Raw genomic sequence first — 23514 nt, 5'->3', positions numbered from 1 at the left:
ATATTAGATAGATTCCAATAAGAACACACTTCCCCATTCTTCTAAACTCCAGTCAGTACAGGCCCTAGTCATCAAACACTCTGCATATGTTAATCCTTTCATTCCATGCCTTTAAGGTTGTAAACCCCTGAACTTCGTAATGGAAGTTCTGGCAAACAGCATTATCAAACGGGCACAAAAGGTTGGAGTTTACGGAGAGTTCTAAAGGAAGAAACAGAGAGGGAGAAGCAGAATGAGTGAGAGAGGGGAAAAAGAACGTGGTTGGGCCTGGAAACATTCAAGTCAATTGCAGAGAGAAACCAGGTTACGGTAACAGTAGGTGGTGACTAAGGCTGTTGTCCAGGAGACAGAATTATTTTCAAAGCTATCTAAGTTATGGAGCTATTTCTTCAGCTGCTGTCTGACCAGCTGAACATCCCAGCACTTCCTGTTCGCATTGCCACTCCGAATGCATTTTTTTTCCATATCTGTAGGAACCTTGAGCAGTGGACTGAGTGCTCCTCACCAGACCAACAACCCACTGCAGTTAGCATTGATCTCAGCATCCATAGTAAGCACCACCTCAGCTTTTCTGTAGGGTAGGTATCTGAAGTGGCCCCACCATTCCACAACAGAGCAGAGGAGGTGGCAGGAGTAGAAGAATACTTGCAGTCTTCGAGCTGAGAGGCCAGCCCCCATTGCTTATCAGTATAGAGGAACAATCTGTGCAAAAGCCTTTCTACATCTTAGAGGGAGTGTCAAAGAAGAAAGAAATAACAACTAAAGCTCTGTTATATCTGGCACCAATCAGTTTTAAAGTTCAAAGTTCAAAGTAAATTTATTATCAAAGTACATACATGTCACCATATACAAGCCTGAAATTAATTTTCCTGCAGGCACACTCAGCAATTCTATAAAATAGTAATGGTAACAGGATCAATGAGAGAGCAGAAGACAACAAACTGCAAATGCAAATACAAATAAATAGCAATAAATAATAAGAACATGAAATAATGAGATAAAGAGTCCTTAAAGTGAGATCATTGGTTTTAGGAACATTTCAATGATGGGGCAAGTGACTGTAGGTACCCCCTTTTATTCAAGAGCCTGGTGGTGTGAGTCCTGAGGCTCTTGTACCTTCTGCATGATGACAGCAGTGAGAAGAGAGCATGACCTGGGTGGTGGTGATGTCTGATGATGGATGCTGCTTTCGTACAACAGCATTTCATATAGATGTGCTCAGTGGTTGCGATGGCTTTACCCATGATGCACTGGACTGAATCCACTACTTTTTGTAGGATTTTTCATTCAAACTCATTGGTGTTTCCATACCAGGCCATGGTACAGCTAGTCAATATACTCTCCACTAAACATCTATAAAAGTTTGTCAAAGTTTTAGATGTCATAACGTTTGCCCCAATAATTGGCACTTTGGAGGGAGTTCAAGTGCTCTCACTCGGTCAGTGCAGAAAGAACATGACATTGCATCAGGGTAGCAATGATGGCGCCCCCAAGCCAATAACGGGACAATTCCAGGGAGTGCCTGCTTTGATGGTGGGACAACATTGAGCAATTGAACAGACTTATAAGGAGCTAAATGGTATGGTTAACTAATCGGCACTTGTCAAGCCTGCCGCCGGTGAGTTTTCCCCATTGTAGCGCCTGGTGCCTTTCATAAACTTGACATTCTAAATCAGACAATGAATGACTTTCAGGAGTGGAGGAAATTCAGTGTCACTTTTCACACATCAAGATTCCACCAACAGGAGGGATGGAATCAGAATAAGGTTTACAATCATTGATTATGTTGTGAAACTGGTTGTTTTGTAGCAGTAGGACAGTGCAATACATAAAATATAGTACGTTACAAAAAGAAATATATAAACATAAATCAAAACGAGGGCAAAATACTGAGGTGGTGTTCATGGGTCACAGACCATTCAGACGTCTGATGGTGCAGCTGAAGAAGCTATTCCTTAAACATTGAGTGTGTGTCCCCAGACTCCTCTACCTCCTCCCTGATGTCAGTAAAGAGAGGAGAGCCTGTCCTGGATGGTGAGGGTCCTTAATGATGGATGCTGCCTTCTTGAGGCATCACCTATTGAAGATGGAAAAGACCCAGATAAACTATGTCAGAGATTTTGGATTACAGATAAATTCTATGTAGGAAAATTCAAGCAAACAAACCTCCCAATTCCTTATTAATAAAAATAGGTAACTCATCTTATGAGGGTAGACAAGATTTTAGTTTAGCATATGCTTAGAAAGACAGCATCCAATGAGGATGTACAAAATCTGATGCTGTCCACCTGATATTATGTGAGGGTTTCTCATAAAAGGAAAAGCAAGCCAATAGCTCCACACACGGATGGTAGCACCCTATTGGGAAGGATGGTAATGTTGAGGGTGGAAAATGGTGAATATTGAGTAGGGCTGGAACAAATTACAAGAGGAAACTAATGGGCAAATAATTGGTAAATGAAGTTTGACACAAGTAATGCTGAGGAATACACTTCAGGAGGAAAAATAAGATGGTTCCATTTGTTGAGTTTAAATGGGGACGGAAGGATCTCAGAAGATAAAAGTACGAGTACTAAAGATTATACCATCGTCATCATCGTCGTAGCTATCCCTTGAGGTCGAGGATGATGGTCTTTGTTCCGTTGATCTATTTATGGGCTCTCAAGTGGCTAGAAGTGGCCCACAGAGCGAAGACGCCTGTGTGTGTAATTGTTTAATGTGTACTTCATGGTGCACTCCAAGAAGCACAAAATACTTCACAAATCAACCAACTGTTTCCAGTGGCATGGAAACCACAATGATTGGAGCTGATGGATTTGTTGCAGCCTTCATCCGCCTTCACAGCCGTTGAGTTCGAAGTAACTTCATCCACCGTTGAGGTTTTGGTTGGATTGTTCTTTGCCAGGGACTTCACCCTCGACCTTACCGCCATGGGTGACCCTACCAGGAGCATAGCTCCAAACAACATTGCTCTCGGGATCTCAGGACAACGACAAGGTGACAATCCACAGAGAAGGAAGATTATACCAGAAGTTAGCGAAATGATAAATCAATCAAGCCATGCACTAAGGTTTACAGTGAAAACTAACAAAGTTTTGCTAATCTTTATCAAAACTTGGTTGGAGTACTGCATTAATACTAATACTGTGGCGTCAAAGAGGTTATGGAGAAGATTTGAAAGCAGGATGAAAGCTAGACCTCTTTTCCCTTGCAAAAAGGATGTCAGTGGGTGATCTAAGATGATGAAAGATTTTGATGGAGTGAGTGCAGAGAAAATGTTTCTTCCTGTGGAGAAGAACATTACTACTGGCCATCAATAGCAGACAGACTGTAAAAGATACAATTAAAAGTTGATGAAAAATGCCGTCACATAAAAGGAAATCAAAATGTGGACTTTGCTACCACAGCCTGTGGTTGAAGTCAATAATATAGGGCCATATGGCAACAGATTGAACAAGTTTGTAAGGGAGAAGAGATTAGCCGATTACACCAAGAGATGCAGATGAAGAAAGGCAGAGGAGACTTGTGTAGAGTACAAGTTGCAGCATGGACAGGTTGGGCTGAATGGCCTTTATCTGTTCCATATATCTGATGTAATCCAAAGTAATCCACTTTGTTTTGATACACTCTAAATGTTGCGTGAACATACAACTGAAGGAAACAGGATTAGGATCCAAGTTTATGGGATTGATAGTTTATTTATTTACTTACTTATGTCTGGCAGTGTATCGAGAAGGAACGGCGTAAGTGCCAGAACAGTAGGTGGGACTTTGTAATTGGCGATGCAGTGTGAAACTCTTGACAGCGCTTCTAGTTATCCTGCTACCAGATGCTGGCGAAAGCAAAACAACACATTCAGCTCGTTTCATTTGTTCCAGCATTGGCTGACTCAGAACCTACTGGATTTCAGCCATCTGTTAAGTCTACTTCCAAAGTTCTTTTCTGATTTATTTTTTTCTTAGGGATCTGGACATCACTGACAATGCCAGCATTTATCACCCATCCCTAATGCCCTTTAACTGAGTGAGTTACTGGACCAAATAAAAAGTCGGACCTGCTGGGTCTGGAGTCACCTGTAGACAGTGTGAATCGCAGTTTACAATGCTTGGCAGTGCATGGGAATTTGTTTGACATTTGTGGGGTTGGCACAGTGGACCAGCTAGTGGGGCTGCTGGCTCACAGTGTGCTGGCCAGATTCAATCCTGACCTGTGGTTCTCCCTGCGCCCACGTGAATTTCTTCCAAGTGCACTGGTTTGCTCTCTCCCTCATGTGTAATCTATATTGCAATTGTTGTAAGTTCAAAAGTCCGTTGGCTGCCAAGCCCTTTGCATCAGGTCATACTTGTACTGTGAATGGCGCTCTGCAAATGTAATTGATTCCAGGACCTTGTTGCCTCTGGAACCAAGAGCAGAAAATAGATAACAGTGTTACCTGTCCCGTGAGTATCTCGTGAGCATGATGTAATTGCCTTGTAATATTGGCATGATGTAATTGTCTCATGATATTGGCATGACGTAAGTGTCGTGATAGTGGTTTGATGTGATGTCACGTGATGGCATGTTCCAACCAGTATAAAAGGGGAGACCACAGTTTGTGGCGTAGTTGTTTTATTGGGGAGTCACAGTCGGTGGTTACGTAATCGTGGAAGGAGAGAGAGAGAGAGAGAGTGAAGAATTACCAGCTTCGTACGAACCTAATAAATCAATGGCATTCAGTGATTGACATTTGGTATGGTCCATACGGGTACTGTGGCACACACTTTTGGTTAACCCCTGCATGTTCTTGGGTGTTGTGTGGTAACCACCTCCGGCGAAAGATCAGTTACTGTGATTGTTACTGTAATCCAGGGAGCGGGAAGCGCAGAATCAAATATCGCTGTGATGATTGTACATTCTAGTATCAATTGTTTGGCGACAATAAAGTATAAAGTTACTGTGAGAAATCTTATTCTTCGTGATCTCTTCGGACAAGGCATTTCTCGGCTGGGATCTGCGTCAGCAGTTTCGTCTTTTCTTCATCGCTGGTTCGGGAAGTCTCTCCTCTCGTGTATTTCATAAATCACTTGGACTCTTTGAACTGTGTTTGAGTAAGATTTGTTAAGAATTGTCTCTAAGTTCAACTGTTTGATAACTATAGATGCATAACACTGTTAACTTCCGTTTCAGTTAGTCGTTGGTTTACTTTTCTATGTTTTTGAGTAGAGGTTAATAAATTTTGTTGTTAATGTATGAAAACCGGACTCAATTTCATTTCTATTGCTGCTGGTGCATAACAACAGTAACTGGAGCTCCAGTAGCTGGCTGGCCAACTCAGCTATTAGACAATCACAGTTTTCAAGAAGAAAGGGACAGCTTTAGCCTGTGCAGTTGAAGCAGCTCTGAAGGCAGTTCCAACAACTTCCGTAAACTGGATGAAGAGCTCCCAGCGTTCGTCCTCTTCCTGAAGCAAAACACAGAACCCTGGAGGAACTCAACAAGTCTGGCAGCATCAATGAAGGAAAATGGACGGTCAATATTTTGAGTAGAGACCCATTTGCTTTCTTCTTTCTTCAAAGTTCAAAGTTAAAAGTAAACTTTAATATCAGAGTACACATATGTCACCACACACAACCCTGAGATTCTTCTTCCTGTGGGCATACCCAGCAAATCTGCAGAATGGTAACTACAACAGGATCAATGAAAGATCAAGTAGAACATAGAAGACAACAAACTGTGCCAATGCAAATATAAATAAACAGCAATAAGTAAGGAGAGCAGGAAATAACAAGCTAAGGAGTCTTCAAAGTGAAATCATTGGCTGTGGAAACATCTCAGTAGATGAGTGTAGTTATCCTCTTTTGCTCAAGAGCCTGATGGTTGAGGGGTAGTAACTGTTCTTGAATCTGGTGGTGTGAGTCCTGAGGCTCTTGTACCTTCTACCTGATGGCAGCAGCAAGAAAAGAGCATAGCTTAGGTGGTGAGTATCTTTGATGATGGATGCTGCAGGGCAGGACGGAATATCCATTGGAACCTGGCAAGGTCACTCTTTGCTGGTTAGTCTGTGGTGATGCAGTTGGAGCCTGACTATCACCTTACGTTTTGGCTAAACAGGGGATGATCCCATCCAGGCAAATGGAGTGAATGCTGAATAGCTTCTTAAGACCGAAGATCGACTTCATAATCTGATGTCCCACCTGCCTGTTCATCAGGTCCAAACTGAAATCCATTCTCTGACCTGGTGGAATGTTTGATGGAAGAAGATTGTGCAAGCAAACAACAAGACCAAGGCTGACATTCTCCAGACAGTTCACAAAACTACTTCTTTCACTTCTTTTTTATTTCCTAATGAGATTCTGCTGTTGTTGGAGCCTGTGATTTACATTTTGGTGGAGTGTTATCGGGCTGGTTGAGAAATCTGACTCTTTTCTGTCTTCCAGGGTGTTCTGGAAGGCTTCAAACAACGTGTGCAGCCTCAAGGCCAAGAAGCCTGGAGATGTGGTGCAAGCCCATGATTGACTCCATTTCTCTACGATCTCGCCAACCAAGGTGCCGTAGAAGATTGACGTCATCAAGTCGAGTGTAGGAGGCATGAGGGTGTTCAGCCTCTCACTCTCTGCTGCCAGAGAAAGGTATCTGCGTATGATGGTCTCTCTCCCTCTCTTTCGCTGCTCCCAAAAGAAAGTCCCTGCTGTTGTGTATTTAATATTTCAATAATACTTGAGTAATCTTGTATATATATTGTGATGGGAGTCCTTGATGAGGATGATTTGAACCCAAATGCTGGAGTATCTAAGCGAGGATCAAGACACGGTATCAAACTAGATCAAGAATCTGAGCACTAAACAAACACTAGACAATATCACTAGTAGGGTTATGATTGAGCACCGAATCTCAGGTGCTCTTTAAGTACTCGCTTCTTGGTGCCCAAAACATGATTGCCAATTAGCGGGACCATCCTACCCTCTTAAAGGGACCGCGCCAGCTATCCATATTCTGGAGAGTTTGAGCATCTAAATCCTGGAAGCTGGCACAGTTGGGAGGGTCTTGTAACAGGAACACCTCCCCTATGGCTGACTCCTGCCAGCTCGGGCTGCTCAGAGAGGCGGTGATGGTAGTTGTGGATGAGAGCCGGATCCAAGATGTCTCTTTCAGGCTCCCAGCACCTCTCCTCGGGTCCGATTCCTTCCCAGTCCATGAGGTATTGCTGAACACCCGAACTGTATGTGAGTCCAAGAGTCTTCTCACCGTGAAGACTGGTTCCCATCGATAAACCTGGCTGGCAGTGGGCTGACGGTGGTGGGGCTAAGGGACCAGTGCTGACAGGTTTTAATTTAGAGATGTGGAAGGTGGAATTAATCTTAAGGTTCTTGGGGAGCTGCAAGGTGTAAACCACTGGGTTTACTTTCCTCAGGACTTTGAGGGGTCCAATGAACTTGGGCACCAACTTTCTAGACTCCAACTGGAGAGGCAAATCATGAGTGGACAGCCAGACCTGTTGCCCAGGCTGCAAAGCAAGTCCCTGTCTTCTCCTTCAGTTTGTCTTGGTCTCCATCTTCTGGATAGAGGCCTGAAAAATTTCTCTTGCCTTAATCTATTTTTGCCTGCAATGGTGGATGAGATCTTCAGCTTCAGGGACTCCACCCTCTGCTCCTGTTTCAGATAGAGAGGCAGAGGATAACCAAACTGGCACTCAAATGATGATATCCTGTGTGCCGAATACTGTAAGGTGTTGTGGGCAACTTCTGCCCACGTCAAATGGTTGCACCGCTCTTTAGGTCCTTCTGAGGCCAGGCATCTCAGGGTCTGTTCTAAATCTTGTTTGGACTGCTCCGTCTGGCCGTCGGACTGTGGGCGAAACCCACAGGAAAGGATTGCTGTTGCCTCTAATGGCTTACAGAACACGCTCCGGAAATGTGATGTGAATTGTGGACCACGTTCTGAGACAATGTCCACCTGGAATCCATGGATACTGAAGACCTGGTCCAGGACAACTTTGGCTGTCTCTGCCGCAGAAGGTAGCTTCGTCAAGGCAATGAACTTGCAGGCTTTCGAAAACTGATCAATAATTATCACGATGACCGACTTCCCCTTGGATGGATGGAGATCCGTGACAAAGTCCATGAAGATGTGTGTCCATGGTCTCTTCAGAACAGCTAAGGGGTGGAGGAGCCCTTGAGGTTGATTAAGAGCTCCTTGTTCCAGGTGCACACTTTGCAAGCTTGCACGTACTGCCGAACCTCTTTCATCATTCCGGGCCACGAATATCTACCCCACTGGATCCATGTTGCCTTAATCATACTGTGATGGGAGTCCTTGATGAGGATGCTTTGGACCCAAATGCTGGAGTATCTGAAGCAAGGACCGAGACATAGCATCAAACTGGATTGAGAACCCAGCACACTAGTAGGATTAAGATTGAGCACTGAAACTCAGTTCAGGTGCTCTTTAAGTACCCAATTCTTGGCACCCAAAACATGATTGTCAATTAGTGTGACCATCCTGAACCCTTAAAGCGGTCGTGTCTGCTATCCATATTCTGGAGAGTTAGAGAACCTAAACCCTGGAAGCTGGCGCGGTTGGGAGCATCTCATAACATACTGTATATATTGTTTGTTAAGCATTTTTGTTCAATTAAATAATTCATTATAGGTCATATGTAAAACGACATTAATTGCATACATAATTACACTACCACGTGATACATGTGTGCCTTGCTTAAAGTAAAAGATGAACTGCATCCGTATTTCAGACTTCCCATGTCTTCTTGGAATTACTTTCACGTTTTGAAGTTGCAAAACATAACACTTGCATTTGAATCGTTTCTCTCTCTCTCTTTCCCTTGATGCTGTCAGAGGATGGTGCCGGAGTTCTTAAGCAAGGTTTAATCGATGTGGTTTGTGGTTTGGACTCTGTAGTTCACGTTATGATGTGTTTCTGGTTTCTGGACGCTCTTGTTTTTGTTGCTATTTTGGGCGACTTTGAATCGGGGCGGCCTGGCAGATAACAAACCTGGAGCTGAACTAAATTATGTCTGGACTTCTTCGATTTTGTTACTTTATATTTGGTGTTTATTCTTACATTTGTTTTTTTTGGGTTTTATTTGCATGGGGGAAGGGGGGTTTGCTGCTTTTCTTTGAACGAGTTCCATGGTTTTCTTTGTTTCGAGACTATCTGTGGGGAAGACGGATTTCAGGGTTGTACACTGCATACGTACTTTGATAATAAATATTCTTGGAAGCATTGAATTTTTGTTGGGAATTGCTGATGACCACATGGCTGGCTGTCTCCTCTCACTAGCTTTATCCAGGCACTTGGATGAGGTCCTAGAGTAATTCTTGGCCCTGATTACTTTGTTATCATGCTGTCTAGCTGTAATAGTCTGGCACTCAGCTTCAGGTAGAATCCATGGTTCTGGTGCCTAGTATCAATTTCTTAATCTTTTAAATCCATTCGCTTATTGCGTATCACACACAAAGTGTTGGAGGAACTCACCAGATCCTGACGAAGGGTCTCATCCCAAAACATTGGCTGTTATTCCCCTCCATGGATGCTGCCTGACCTGCTGAGATCCTTCAGCATTTTGTGTGTGTTGCTCAAAGTTCCTTGCATCTGAAAAATCTCTGGTATCTACACTTACCCTGTATGGTCTGCACAGGTGCAATTAAAATGCATTTTTGTTATTTATCTTAAAATAACAGCCAACTAAATGGAAATATTGTTGCTCCAACCTTGCTAAAAATGCTGCCGTGGTAAGTGAGCCGAGCTTGAACAGAGTGCACGCCCGCTGATTGCACCAGTGAACCCACAGTTTATAGTAACCACAATCCTTGTCGCGTACTTTAAATAGTGCATTTCTGAAAAATAATTAGTGCGATACAACCCATTTACAGAATAAAGGAAGAGACCTGTCACAACAATATGTCTCCCAGAAAAAGCAGGCTCAATTCACTTGGCATTTCCAACAGTTTAATTATATAGTACTGGCAGGAACCGCAACTAGATAATTAGTGAGAAACAGCAGGAACTTCAGTGTAAAACACACGTATTCTTCTAAAGCACTGCGTGCTCCACAGTGCCAGACTGATTCGGATCAAGGTTCCAACTACAAGGGCCAAAGGCATAAACTAATTAAGAACTGTCTGGTTTAAACATACATGTTTCGAAATGGGATCTGTTGGCACCTGCTCCTTATGAACAAATCGAGCATGAAGGCAATTTACCTGGGTTCGACTGCACCAGCAATCATACCCAGGTGATATTGTGCATATTGGGGAACTGGACCAGGCAATGTTCATGTTACAGTGTCTGACATTTCTCTGGGACCTGACAAGTGTTTAATATTGTTACTGTTTACACTACACCTATACCACTAAAAACGGGTATGACCTTTGACGAATACTGAGCAACTTCACTTCAGTTAGGGAAACAACATACTGCTTCTTTATTCTCTTCATTATTGAAAAAGATGTTCCTCTGACATAGAAAGAACTGAGCAGACCTCATCAGAACTGACTGCAGGCTGCTCAATGCCATATCGTGTCCACAGAGCCTCTTACAACTAAATTGGTTCGTTAGAGTCACATGTACCAGGGTAAAGTGAAAAATTTCATTTTGTGTGACATCCAGATAGATCATTTCATCATATCATGATCAAAAGAAGCTACTGAAATTTGTAAAATTAGTCAGCTCCATAACGGATACTAGCCCCTGTAGTTTCTAAGACACCTACAAAGAGTGGCACCTCAGAAAGGCAGAGTCTATTATTAAGGATCCCCATCATCCAGGGGATGGGGATCCTTCTCATTGTTACCATCAGGTAGGAGGTACAGAAGCCTGAAGGCACAAACAGTGGTTCAGGAACAGCTCCTTCCCCTCTGCCATCCCATTCCCAAATGGACATTGAACCTGTGAACAGCACCTTACTTTTTTATTATTTCTATTTATGCACTTTTTAAAATTTAAATATTTAAGAGCATAAGACCACAAGATACAGGAGCAGAATTAGGCCATTTGGCCCATCAAGTCTGCTCCGCCATTTCATCATGGCTAATCTAATTTTCCTCTCAGCTCCAATCTTCTGTACCCCTTCAGGCCCCGACCAACCAAGAATCTATCAACCTCTGCCTTAAATATATACAAAGATAGCATCCACAGCTGCCTATGGTAAAGCATTCGTCAGATTTACCACTTTCTGGCTCAAGAAATTCCTCCTCATTTCTATTCCAAAAGGATACTCCTCTATTCTGAGGCTGTATCCTCTGGTCTTAGACTCTCCCACCAGAAGAGCCATCCTCTCTACATCCACTCTATCAAGGCCTTTCACCATTCGATAGGTTTCAATGAGGTCAGCCTCCTTCTTCTGAATTCTAGTGAATACAGGGCCAGAGCCATCAAACACTCTTCATATGACAAGCCATTCAATCCTGGAGTCATTTTCATGAAGAACTCCTTTGAACCCTCTCCAGTTTCAGCACGTCCTATGTAAGGTAAGGGGCCCAAAACTGTTCACAATACTCCAACTGAGACCTTCCCAGTCCTTTATAAGGTCTCGACATTACATATTTGCTTTTATATTTTAGTCCTCTTGTAATGAATGCTAACATCACATCTGCCTTCCTCACCACAGACGCAATCTGCAAATTAACCTTTAGGGAATTCCGCACAAGGATTCCCAAGTCCCTTTGCGCCTCCATTTTTTGTATTTTCTCTCCATTTAGAATATAATGAACCCCTCATTTCTCTACCAATCCTGATGCTGTATTCTATCTACCATTTCTTTGGCCATTCTCCTAACCTTCCTAAGAGCATCTGTAGCCTCTCTAGTTCCTTAAAACTACCTGCTGCTCCAACTCTCTTCATATCTTCTGCAAAGTTTGCAAGAAAGCCATCAATTCCATCATCTAAATCTTTGAAATACAACCTAAAAAGAATCAGTCCCAACACAGAACCCCTGTGGATAACGACGAGTCACTGGCAGCCAACCTGAAAAGGCTCCCCATCGTCTTATTTTCACCATGGATACCCCATCGTCTTAATTTTACCATGGATGTCCAGTCCCTATACACCTCCATCCCCCACCAGGAAGGTCTCAAAGCTCTCCATTTCTTTTTGTATTCCAGACCCAACCAGTTCCCCTCTACCACCACTCTCCTCCATCTAGCGGAATTGGTCCTTACTCTTAATAATTTCTCCTTTGGCTCCTCCTTCTTCCTTCAAACTAAAGGTGTAGCCATGGGCACCCGTATGGGTCCCAGCTATGCCTGCCTTTTTGTTGGCTATGTGGAACAGTCCACATTCCAAGCCTATACTGGTATCCGTCCCCCACTTTTCCTTCACTACATCAACGACTGCATTGGCGCTGCTTCCTGCACGCATGCTGAGCTTGTTGACTTCATCAACTTTGTCTCCAACTTCCACCTTGCCCTCAAATTTACCTAGTCTATTTCCGACACCTCCCTCCCCTTCCTTGATCTCTCTGTCTCTATCTCTGGAGAGAGCTTATCTGCTGATGTCTGCTATAAGCCCAAGGACTCTCACAGCTACCTGGACTATTCCTCTTCCCACCCTGTCTCTTGCAAAAATGCCATCCCTTTCTCTCAATTCCTCCGTCTCCGCTGCATCTGCTCTCAGAATAAGGCTTTTCATTCCAGGACGAAGGAGATGTCTTCCTTTTATAAAGAAAGGGGCTTCCCTTCCTCCACCATCAACTCTGCCCTCAAACGCATCTCTCCCATTTCACGCACATCTGCTCTTACCCCATCCTCCTGCCACCCCACTAAGGATAACGTTCCTCTTGTCCTCACCTACCACCACACCAGCCACCGGGTCCAACATATAATTCTCTGTAACTTCTGCCATCTCCAATGGGATCCCACCACCCAGCACATCTTTCCCTCCCCCCACTTTCTGCTTTCTGCAGGGATCTCTCCCTACGCGACTCCCTTGTGCATTCGTCCCCCCCATCCCTTCCCACCAATCTCCCTCCTGGCACTTATCCTTGTAAGCAGAACAAGTGCTACACATGCCCTTACACTTCCTCCCTCACCACCATTCAGGGCCCCAGACAGTCCTTCCAGGTGAGGCGACACTTCACCTGTGAGCCTGCTGGTGTGATGTATTGTGTCCAGTGCTCCCGATTTGGCCTTCTATATATTGGTGAGACTCGACGCAGATTGGGAGACCGTTTTGCTGAACACCTATGCTCTGTCTGTCAGAGGAAGCAGGATCTCCCAATGGCCATACATTTCAATTCCACGTCCCATTCCCATTCCGATATATCAATCCATGGCCTCCTCCACTGTCGAGATGAAGCTACACTCGGGCTGGAGGAACAACACCTTATATTCCATCTGGATAGCCTCCATGAACATTGATTTCTCTAACTTCCGTTAATGCCCGTTCCCCCCTTCTTACCCCATCCTTTATTTATTTATTTGTTTGTTTGTCTGTTTGTTTATTTATTTTCTCTCTTTCCCTCTTACAATAACTCCTTGCCTGTTCTTCATCTTCCTCTGGTGCTCCCATCCCCCTTTCTTTCTTCCAAGACCTTCTCTAGCCTTGTATCCCTTTTTCCAATCAACTTCCCAGCTCTTGGATTCATCCCTCCCCCTCCTGTCTTCTCCTATCATTTTGGGTCTCCCCCTCCCCCTCCCCCTCCCCCTTTCAAAGCTCTTACTATCTCTTCTTTCAGTTAGTCTTGACGAAGGGTCTCGACCCGAAACGCCGACTGTACTTCTTCCTATAGATGCTGCCCAGCCTGCTGCGTTCCACCAGCATTTTGTATGTGTTGCTTGAATTCCCAACATCTGCAGATTTTCTCATGTAAGGCTCCTTTTATTCCCACTCTTTGCCTCCTGTCAATCACCCACTGCTTTATCCATGCTAGAATCTTTCCTGTAATACCATAGATTCATAGCTTGTTAAGCAGCCTCATTTGTGTCAACTTGTCAAAGGCCTTCTGAAAATCCAAGTACACAACATGAACTGATTCTCCTTTGTCTATCCTGCTTGTTATTTCTTCAAAGAATTCCAACAAATTTGTCAGGCAAGATTTTGCCTTGAGGAAGCCATGCTGACTATGGTCTATTTTTTCTTGTACCTTCAGGTACCTTGAGTCCTCTTCCTTAATAATCAACTCCAAAATTTTCCCAAACGCTGAACTTAGACTAACTGGCCCATAGTTTCCTTTCTTCAACTTCTCTCCTTCCTTTAAGAGTGGAGTGACATTTGCAATTTTCCAGTCTTCCGGAACCATTCCAGAATCTAGTGATTCTTGAAAGATCATTGCTAAAGCCCCCACAATCTCTTCAGCCACCTCTTTCAGAGCCCTGGGGTGTACACCATCTGGTTCAGGTGACTTATCTAATTTCAGACCTTTCAGTTTCCCAAGAACCTTCTCTCTAGTAATGATAACTTCACACACTTCCTGACTCCTAACCCCTGCAACCGTTAGTGTCTTCTACAGTGAAGACTGATGGGAAATACTTACTCAGTTCCCATTGAAGATGGCAGAATTTGTCATCAAAACGTTGGTTATGGTTGATACCTGTACCTGGCTGGAAGCCCAGGAAGAGTTTATTCATCATATACACCGGGAAAGCACTGGATTCCTTTTCACTTACCTTTACAGGGAGAAAGTTCACTGCAATATACATTGATTCATCCCTGATGAAGGTGGTGGAGTTTGTCATCGAAACTTTGGTTATAATCGATACCTGTACTCGGCTGGAAGCCCAAGAAGAGTTTATTCATCTTATTCAGTTCATCTGCTATTTCGTTGACCCCCATTACTATCTCTTCAGCATCATTTTCCAGTGGTCTGATATCCACTCTTGCCTATCTTTTACACGTTATCTATCTGAAGAAACGTTTGGTGTCCTCTTTAATATTATTGGCTAACTTACTTTTGTATTCCATCTCTGCCTTCTTAATGACTTCTTTCGTTGCTTTCTTTTGGTTTTTAAAAGCTTCCCGATCTTCTAACTTGCCAAAAATTTTTGGTTTATTATATGCCCTCTCTTTGGCTCTTACATTGGCTTTGACCTCTCATGTTAGCCACAGTTGTGTCATCTTGCCTTTAGAGTACTTCTTCCTCTTTGGAATGTATATGTCCTGTGCCTTCAGAATTACTTCCAGAAATTCCAGCCGTTGCTTCTCTGTTGTCATCCCTGCCAGTATTCTTTTCCAATCAATTCTGGCCAACTTCTCTCTCATGCCTCTGCAATTCCCTTTACTCCACTATAATACGTTAGCTTCTCCTTCTCAAATTTCAGGGTGAATTGAATCATATAATGATCACTTACCCCTAAGGATTCTTTTACCTAATGTCTCTAATCAATTCTGGTTCATTGCATAGCACACAATCCAGGATTGCTGATATTCTACTGGGCTCAACCATGAGCTGCTCTAAAAAGCCATCTCATAAGTACTCTTGAAATTCCCCCCTCGCCTCCCCCCCAGAATCTACCAATCTACCTGCATATTGAAGTCCCCCAAGACAATTGTAGCATTGCCCTTTTGACATGCGTTTTCTATCTCCCACTGTAATTTGTAGGCCACATACTTACTACTGTTCAGGGTCTGTATACAACTGCCATCAAGGTCTTTTTACCCTTGAAATTCCTTAGCTCTATCCACAATGATTCAACACCTTCCAACCCTATGTCACCTCTTTCCAATGATTTGATTTCATTTTTTTACCAGCAGAGCAACGCTGCCCCTCTGCCGTCCTGCCTGTCCTTTCAATACAATGTGTATACTTGGACATTAAACTTCCAGCTATAATCTTCTTTCAGCCATGATTCAGTGATGTCTCCAACAGCATACCTGCCAATCTGCAACTGTGCTACAAGTTCATCTACCTTATTCCGCATATTGCGCACATTCAAATACCACACCTTTACTCCTGTATTCACCCTTTTCAATTTTGCCTGCCTTTTATGTTTCAACTCACCCTGTGACTGCAATTTTGCCCTATCAACAGCCTCTCCTCATTACACATTGCCTCTGTTTGTAAACCAGCTAGCTCATCTTCAGCAGTATCATCCACCTTTCCTACGATATTTCTTGCATTGAAATGTAGACAGCTCAGAACACTAGTTGCACCATGCTCAACCTTTTGATTCCTAACTTTGTCTGAGGTCTTACCAACATCTGCCTCTACACCTTTCCATTAAATGCTCTGGAACTCTGGTTCTCATCCCCCTGCAACTCTCGTTTAAACCCCACTGTGCAGGATTAACAAACTTTACCACTGGGATTTTAGTCCCCCTCCAGTTCAGGTGCAAAACATCCCTTCTGTACTCTCACACCTTCCTTTGAAGAGAGCCCAATGATCCAAAAATCTTATATCCTCCCTCCCTCCTACACCAAATCCTTAGCCACGTACTAAACTAAATAATCTTCCTAGCCCTGGCCTCATTAATATGCCGCATGGGTAGCAATTCTAGGAACACAACCTGGATGTCCTGCCATTTAACTTAGTACCTAACCACCTGAACTCCCTAAGCTGAACTTTGTCACTTGTCCTACCCATGTCATTTGTACCTACATGGACCGCGACTTCTGGCTGTTCACCCTCCAATTTAACAATGCTGAGGACTCAGTCTGAGATATCCCAGACCCTGGCACCCGGGAGGCAACACACCATCTGGGAATCGTGTTCTCACCCACAGAACCTCCTGTCCATTCCCCTGACTAATCCCCTCTCACCAGAGCCTGCCTCTTCTCTCCCGTTCCCTTCTGAGTTGCCAAGCAGACTCAGTGCCAGAGACCTGTTACATCACCCGCTCCACCCCGACCAACAGTATCCAATGTGATATATCTGTTATTGAGGGGGATAGCCACAGTGGTGCTCTTGATTGGCTATTTAATCCCTTTGACCCTCCTGACTGTCACCCAGCTTCCAGTGCCCTGCACCTTGGGTGTAACAACCTCTCTATAAGTTCTATCTTTCACCCCCTTGATCCGGAGTTCATCCAGTTCCAGCTCCAACTCCTTAATGAGGATTGTTAGAAGCTGCAGCTGGATGCACTTCTCGCAGTTGTAGTCGTCAGGGGCACTGGAGGTCTCCCTGCCTTCCCACATCCCACAGGAGGAGCATTAACTCTCCTGCCTGGCATCTCTACTATGCTAGCTAGGCAGATATAAAGAAGAGAAGAAAAAAAAAACTTAACCTTGTGCCTCAAGATCACCGCTCTGACTGTCTATTCAGACCACGGATACTACAACAATGGCCACTGCACTTGCCTTTAATTTGCTCTTGCTAGTCAATTCTCAAATGCTAATTGGTTGCTGGTCAAAGCTCTTTTCGTTGTAGCAATCAGCTGCCTCCTTTTGTACTTGGGTCATGGACCTGATTGAAGTCCCCTCCTCTCAAAACTTCTGATGTCCAGACTGACCGCTGGTCAAATCTCTTTTTAATATACGTACACTTACTGTCATTTATTTACTTTTTTTTCTATATTATTATGTTTTACGTTGTACTGCTGCTGCTAATTTAACAATTTTCTTGACATATGCTGGTGACATTGAACCTGATTCTGATATCAATACATCTTCAGGAGTGATGCCTCAGAAAGGTGGCATTCATCAGAAAGATCCCCTGTCACCCAGCTCATGCCCTGTTCTCATCAGGAAGGCGGTACAGAATGCACACACTGAACAATTCAGGAACAGCTTCTTCCCCTCTGCCGTCCAATTTCTAAATGGAAATTTAACCCATAAACACCACCTCACTACTTTATTTTGTTCCTATTCTTACACTACATACTTAATTTAACTATTTAACATATATATACTTACTGTTGTTCATCTGTTATTATACAAACGTTTGTATATTGTATTGTACTGCCGCCACAAAGACAACAAGTTTCACAATATTGACTGGTGATATTTAATTTGATTCGGATTCTGCTCAGGGTGCTACAAGGAAAAACAAGAATGCAGGATGAAGTGTTAAAGTGCAGTGCAATAAGATGTGAGGCTATGATGAGGTGGATTATGAGGTCTAGACTGATCTTATTGTACTAGGAGGCCATTTATCAGTCTCATAACAGAGGGTAGGAGCTGTCCTTCAGCGTAGTGGTATGTGCTTTTTCAGGCTTTTGAATCTTCTGCCTCATGGAAGAGGAGTGAAGTGAGAATATCTGTGACAGTTGGCGATTTTGATCATTGCACCGTAGCAGCTAAAAGAATACATTGACAGTATTCCCTTCTGCAATGCCTCAGTGGTGATACTCTTGACAGCTCAATATTATTGGAGAGGTCATTAAGGCAGCAGCGGGTCAGTTCTTTGGAGCATGAGGAAGAGTGATATTTACAAATGTAACCCTCTCACCTGGCTCACATACAAACTTGGCTCATTAGTCAGCTCTCCTGACAGCCACGTGACTCAGTGGTGAGAAGTCCACCTTTCGTAGACAATATACGTCTAGAGATGGTATGATTTGGGGTTCAACCAAACAGGAACATTGTGATGTTCCAATGAAAGAAACCTCGATTTGAGCAAATGCTGTGTAAATATTGCCCATACACAATTATCGGTCAGCAAGAAATAACAGATGGTACACTACGTAAAATTATAAAGAAGGTATATTTACTAATTTCTGCTTTATCACACAAATATTAAGAGAAAAGGAAAATAAAAGAGCATTACAGTTAGACCAGTCTAAATAAGCACATAAACGTTGGAGTTCATATCTTCCAAAACTGGGTATTCAGGGGTGTATCTCCTACACATGCACTGGACCCACTGCCTGCGTGAAAACACCTACCACCTTTTTGAACTTCCCTTGAAAACCATCTAGAGCAAACTGGCTCTCTCTTTCTCAGGAGTATTGTCCTTCCTCCTTGGAGGCACTCATCTGCACAACGCACCTCTTGCAACAGGGACTCTCCTTGCCATGGCGTTCTGTGGCATCTTCCCTCCTGTCTTCCCCACAGCTCCCGCCGAAAAGACCCTGAACCAGACTACTGTCCGTCACAAATCTCTCTCCGTCCCACTCTCTCTAGGATGTTTTCCTGATTCCGCCTTCCTGATTGGTTGACACAACATTCCTAAGTTGAACAGTGGGGTTTCTTATCTTTAGCCAAAACCCAAACATTTTATCAGCAGGTCACACAGCTTTTGCAGAAACTGCTAAAATGAAATACCTACAGCATAACAGTTGAAAACTTAACGAGGACATTACACATTATATTTCCAGAGGTACCATATCCCTTCTAGATTTGTCCAATGAAATAAAAGGGCCTATAATTTAAATCTGAGAAGCTTAGAAATTTCTTTTCTCAGATGGTGACAAATTTCTGGAATTCTCTGTCCTCTGAAGGTTCAGCAGACCAGATCATTGGATAAACATTTGAAAGATTGAGAAATTGAGGGTTAAGGGGAACTGACACAGAAAAGGAGTTGAGGCCAGTATAGATCAGCCATGTTTACACGCAGTGCTGGGGCAGGCTTGAGGGTCTTCGTGCATTCTTGTGAACAATATATTCACAGATTCAACTTTTCCATGGTTGTCATGGCTGAGATATGTGGTATTTTTCAATTGCTTAATGATATACCTTTGGTTAAATAAACTATATATACAAAGTGTAATTGCTTACATTCCCAGTGTAAATGCTTGCCAAAGAAAAGCAAGTATACAGAGTGCTGTCCTCCAAGAGGACCACATCCTTGTTGTGGTTTGCTGGCCCGCGTGCCTCAATGACCAGGAGAGCTTTCTTGCCTGGAGTCAGGGCTTTATGCTTTGGCTCTTGTAGGGTCACCCATGCCAAATAGGCCAGACTAAGAGTGGTCCACCAGTCCTCCAGGTTTGGGGGTTCAGCTCAGGGCTAACAACCCTGACTGGTCAAACAAAGCTGTTATTAAAATAGCAATGAACAATCCTTCTACATCTGAGTGGCCAAGGACAGACAAAGATGGAGGACCTTCATTGCTGCCCTAAATGCCTAAATAGCGGGCAGCGTGCTGTTACCAAACATACAGAGCAGCAACAATCTCTTCTCAAGTGACTTGCCTGAGTAAGTGCTCATTGGAATAAAAGTTCAAGTGTACTGAGTAGAGTACAGCAGTGTACTCTGGGTGTCTGGCAGCTCTGAAAATTTCTATAGCGCTCAATACCCTCGACACTACTGAAATCTTCTGGCCAACCTCCATGGTCAAAATGTGCCATCAAGAATGAAGAGGGAGAGCGAGGCCTGATGAGAATGTGGGGTTGGGTTGTGCATCAGATGAGAAACTAGAACTAGAGGTAGGATGATCATCAGACTACAATACACAGGAGTAGATAACTCATAATGTTGTACGATAGGGAACAATGATATGTTTGTTTTCAAAGAGTGGTAAATGAATAAGGAGGGATTTAGAGGGATATGGGCCAAAGGCAGGCACATGGAACAAGCTTAGATGAACTTCCTAGTCAGCATAGACTAGTTGGGCTGAAGGGTTTGCTCCCATGCTGTAACATTCTAAGGCAGCCAGGGACATGAAACTTATGATTTATACTCTGGCTCGTTTCCTCTGCTGGAACTTAAGACAATACTCGTGCAGCATAAGGACTAGCAGATCATTGCACTACTGCCATCAGGTCCCCTGGCCGGTTGCCCAGCCTGAGCACACTGATATTCGCTCCTCATAATATTAAATCCCTGCTGAACGTGGCTGTTCGGGCATCTCTCTCTCCATGACCCCACTGCCAGCTATCCCAGACTTCTCTTTTAGTTAGCTTTGGCCAGCAGTCTAAAAGTGGTCCACCCACAGCAAAGGACCTTACGGATCACTAGGGACACCTGTGTGGACTTAAAAATAGCAGAACCAGGCCATTCAGCCCATCAATTCTGTTCCATTGCTGATTTATTTTCCCTCTCAACCCATTGGGATTTGATTTCCACTAATGTCTGTAAGGGGAATCGGCATAAGCAGCGGCCTGATGAGCCTATAAGGCTCGGGACAGACTTTAACTTTAACTAATGTCTGTAAGGAGTTTGTATGTTTTCCTCATGACCACATGGGTCTTCCTCCTGGTGCTCCATCTTCCTCCCACATTCCACAGAAGTCTGGGCGTGTGTCATTAGTGAGTTGTGGGCAGGCTATATTAGCAACAGAAGTGTAGCAACACTTGTGGGCTGCCCAGCACAAACCATACTGATTTGATTTGATGCATTTCAAACCATATTTGGGGACTTCAACCAGACTTGATTGAAGAAATCCATCAGCATATAACTTGTAGCACCAGAGATCCCAACTCACTAGACCTCTGTTCTACTACGATAAGGAATGCCTTCTGTTCCATGCACAGACTACATTTCGGTAAATCTGATCACTTGGCTGTCTTCTCTTACCTGCATTCAAGGCAGACGCTAAAGAGCAAGGCTCCAAAGATTAGGCAACAATGAGGTGGTTGCAGGAGGCTATGGAATATCTACGGGATTGCTTTGAGTTGATGGACCAGGCCATGTTCCAGGACTCATTTGTGGACTTCATAAAAACAGTTGTAGATGAGTGTGTCCTCATAGAATCATTCAGGGTCTTCTCCAGCCAGAAGCCCTGCATGAAGCATGAAATCCACAATCTGCTGAGGGCAAGATCAGAGGCTTTCAAGTCTGGTGACCAAGGAAGTTACAAGTGGTCCAGGTATAATCTCCAAAAAGTCATCTCACTGATGAAGTGGCAATGCCGGACTAAACTTGAATCAACAAAGGATGCTTGACAGCTGAGGCAGGGCTTGAATACTATCACCTGTTATAAAGTAAAATAAAGTGATAACAGGGCTTCACTTCCAGATGAGCTCAACACCTTCTATGCTCGCTTTGAACATCAAAACATGGAGGAACCATCATGAACGACCACAATCCCCGATGATCCTATGATTTTAGTCTCTGAGTCCTTCAGGATGGTGGATCTCCGAAAAGCATTCAGCCCAGACAGAAGACCTGGCAAGCACTAAAGACCTCTGCTGATCAAACTGGCCGGAGTCTTCACTAAGATCTTTAACCTCTCACTTCAGCAGTCTGAGGTATCCACTTGCTTCAAGCGGGCTTCGGTTATACTGGTGCCTAAGAAGAACATTGTAATCGACCTCTATGACTAGCATCCAGTAGCAGTTACATCCATGGTGATAAAGTGTTTTGAGAGATTTGTGATGAAACATACCAACACCTGCCTGAGAACTTATTGGTATCTGCTCCAGTTTGACAACTGATGCAACAGGTCCACAACAGATGCCACCTCATTGACTCTTCATTCAATCCTGGAGCATCTAGAAAGAAAAGATGCATACATCAGAGTACAGCTTGGTATTCAATACTATCATCCCCTCAAAACTAATCAATAAGCTTCAAGACCTTGGCCTCAAAACCTCCTTGAGTAATTGGAGCCTTGATTTCCTCACTTGCAGACCCCAGTCACTTCAGATTGGCAGCAACATCCCCTTCACAATCACCATCAGCATAGGTGCACCACAAGTCTGAGTGCTTAGCCTCCTGCTCTACTCGCTTCACACTTATGACTTAAGTAGTTAAGCACAGCTCCAAAGACATATTCAAGTTTACCGACACCACAACTGTGGAAGGTCGAATCAAGTGCAGTGTTTCTGCATACAGGAGGGAGATTGAAAATCTGGCTGAGTGATGCCAAAACAACAACCACTTACTCAAGTGAAATCAAGAGCAGATTATTGACTTCAGGAGGAGGAAACCAGGGGTCCATGAGCCAGTCCTCAATAGTGGATCAGAGGTGGAGAGGGTCAGCAACTTTAAATTCCTCGGTGTTATTATTTCAGATAACTTGTCCTAGGCCCAGCACATAGGTGCAATCACAAAAGAAGCACAGCAGTGCCTCTACTTCCTTGGGAGTTTGCGTAGATTTAGCATGACATCTAAATCTTTGACAAACTTCTATAGCTGTGCGGTGGAGAGAATATTGACTGGCTGCATCACAGCTTGGTATGGAAACACCAATTTCCCTGAATGGAAAATCCTACAAAAAGTACTGGATGTAGCCCAGTCCATCACAGGTAAAGTCCTCCCCACTTTTGAGTACATCGACACAGTGCGCTGTCACAAGAAAACAGCATCCATCATCAGCGACCCCAACCTCCAGAACAAGCTCCCTTCCACTGCTGCCATCAGGAAGAAGGTACAGGAGCCTCAGGTCTCACACTGCCAGGTTCAGGAACAGTTATTACACCTCAGTCTCTTGAACCAAAGGGGATAACTACCCTTGCCCCATCACTGAAATATCCCCTTAACCTATTGTAGCCCCCGGTAAGCCTCAGGCTTGCTCAGCTCGCTTCCGTCGAGAGGGAGCAGCCTTCAGCCCTGCCAAACTGGGTAATCAAGTTTGTGTGGATGCTGTGTGATGTACCCCACCACACCAAATAACAGACATTATACCATATGCGATTAAGTGATTACCCTTTATAGATCTTACTGGAACTATATAATTAATAGAGATAAAATATAAAAGGAAAGTAAAAAGCGCCAAACTTATCAAAGTTTAACCACTTTGTGGACAACAGTTGGAGCTCAATTAAC

Source organism: Mobula birostris, chromosome 14, assembly GCF_030028105.1.
Source record: "Mobula birostris isolate sMobBir1 chromosome 14, sMobBir1.hap1, whole genome shotgun sequence".
Lineage (NCBI taxonomy): Eukaryota > Metazoa > Chordata > Chondrichthyes > Myliobatiformes > Myliobatidae > Mobula > Mobula birostris.
The sequence above is the reverse complement of the archived record's forward strand: the minus strand, read 5'-3'. Positions refer to the sequence as shown.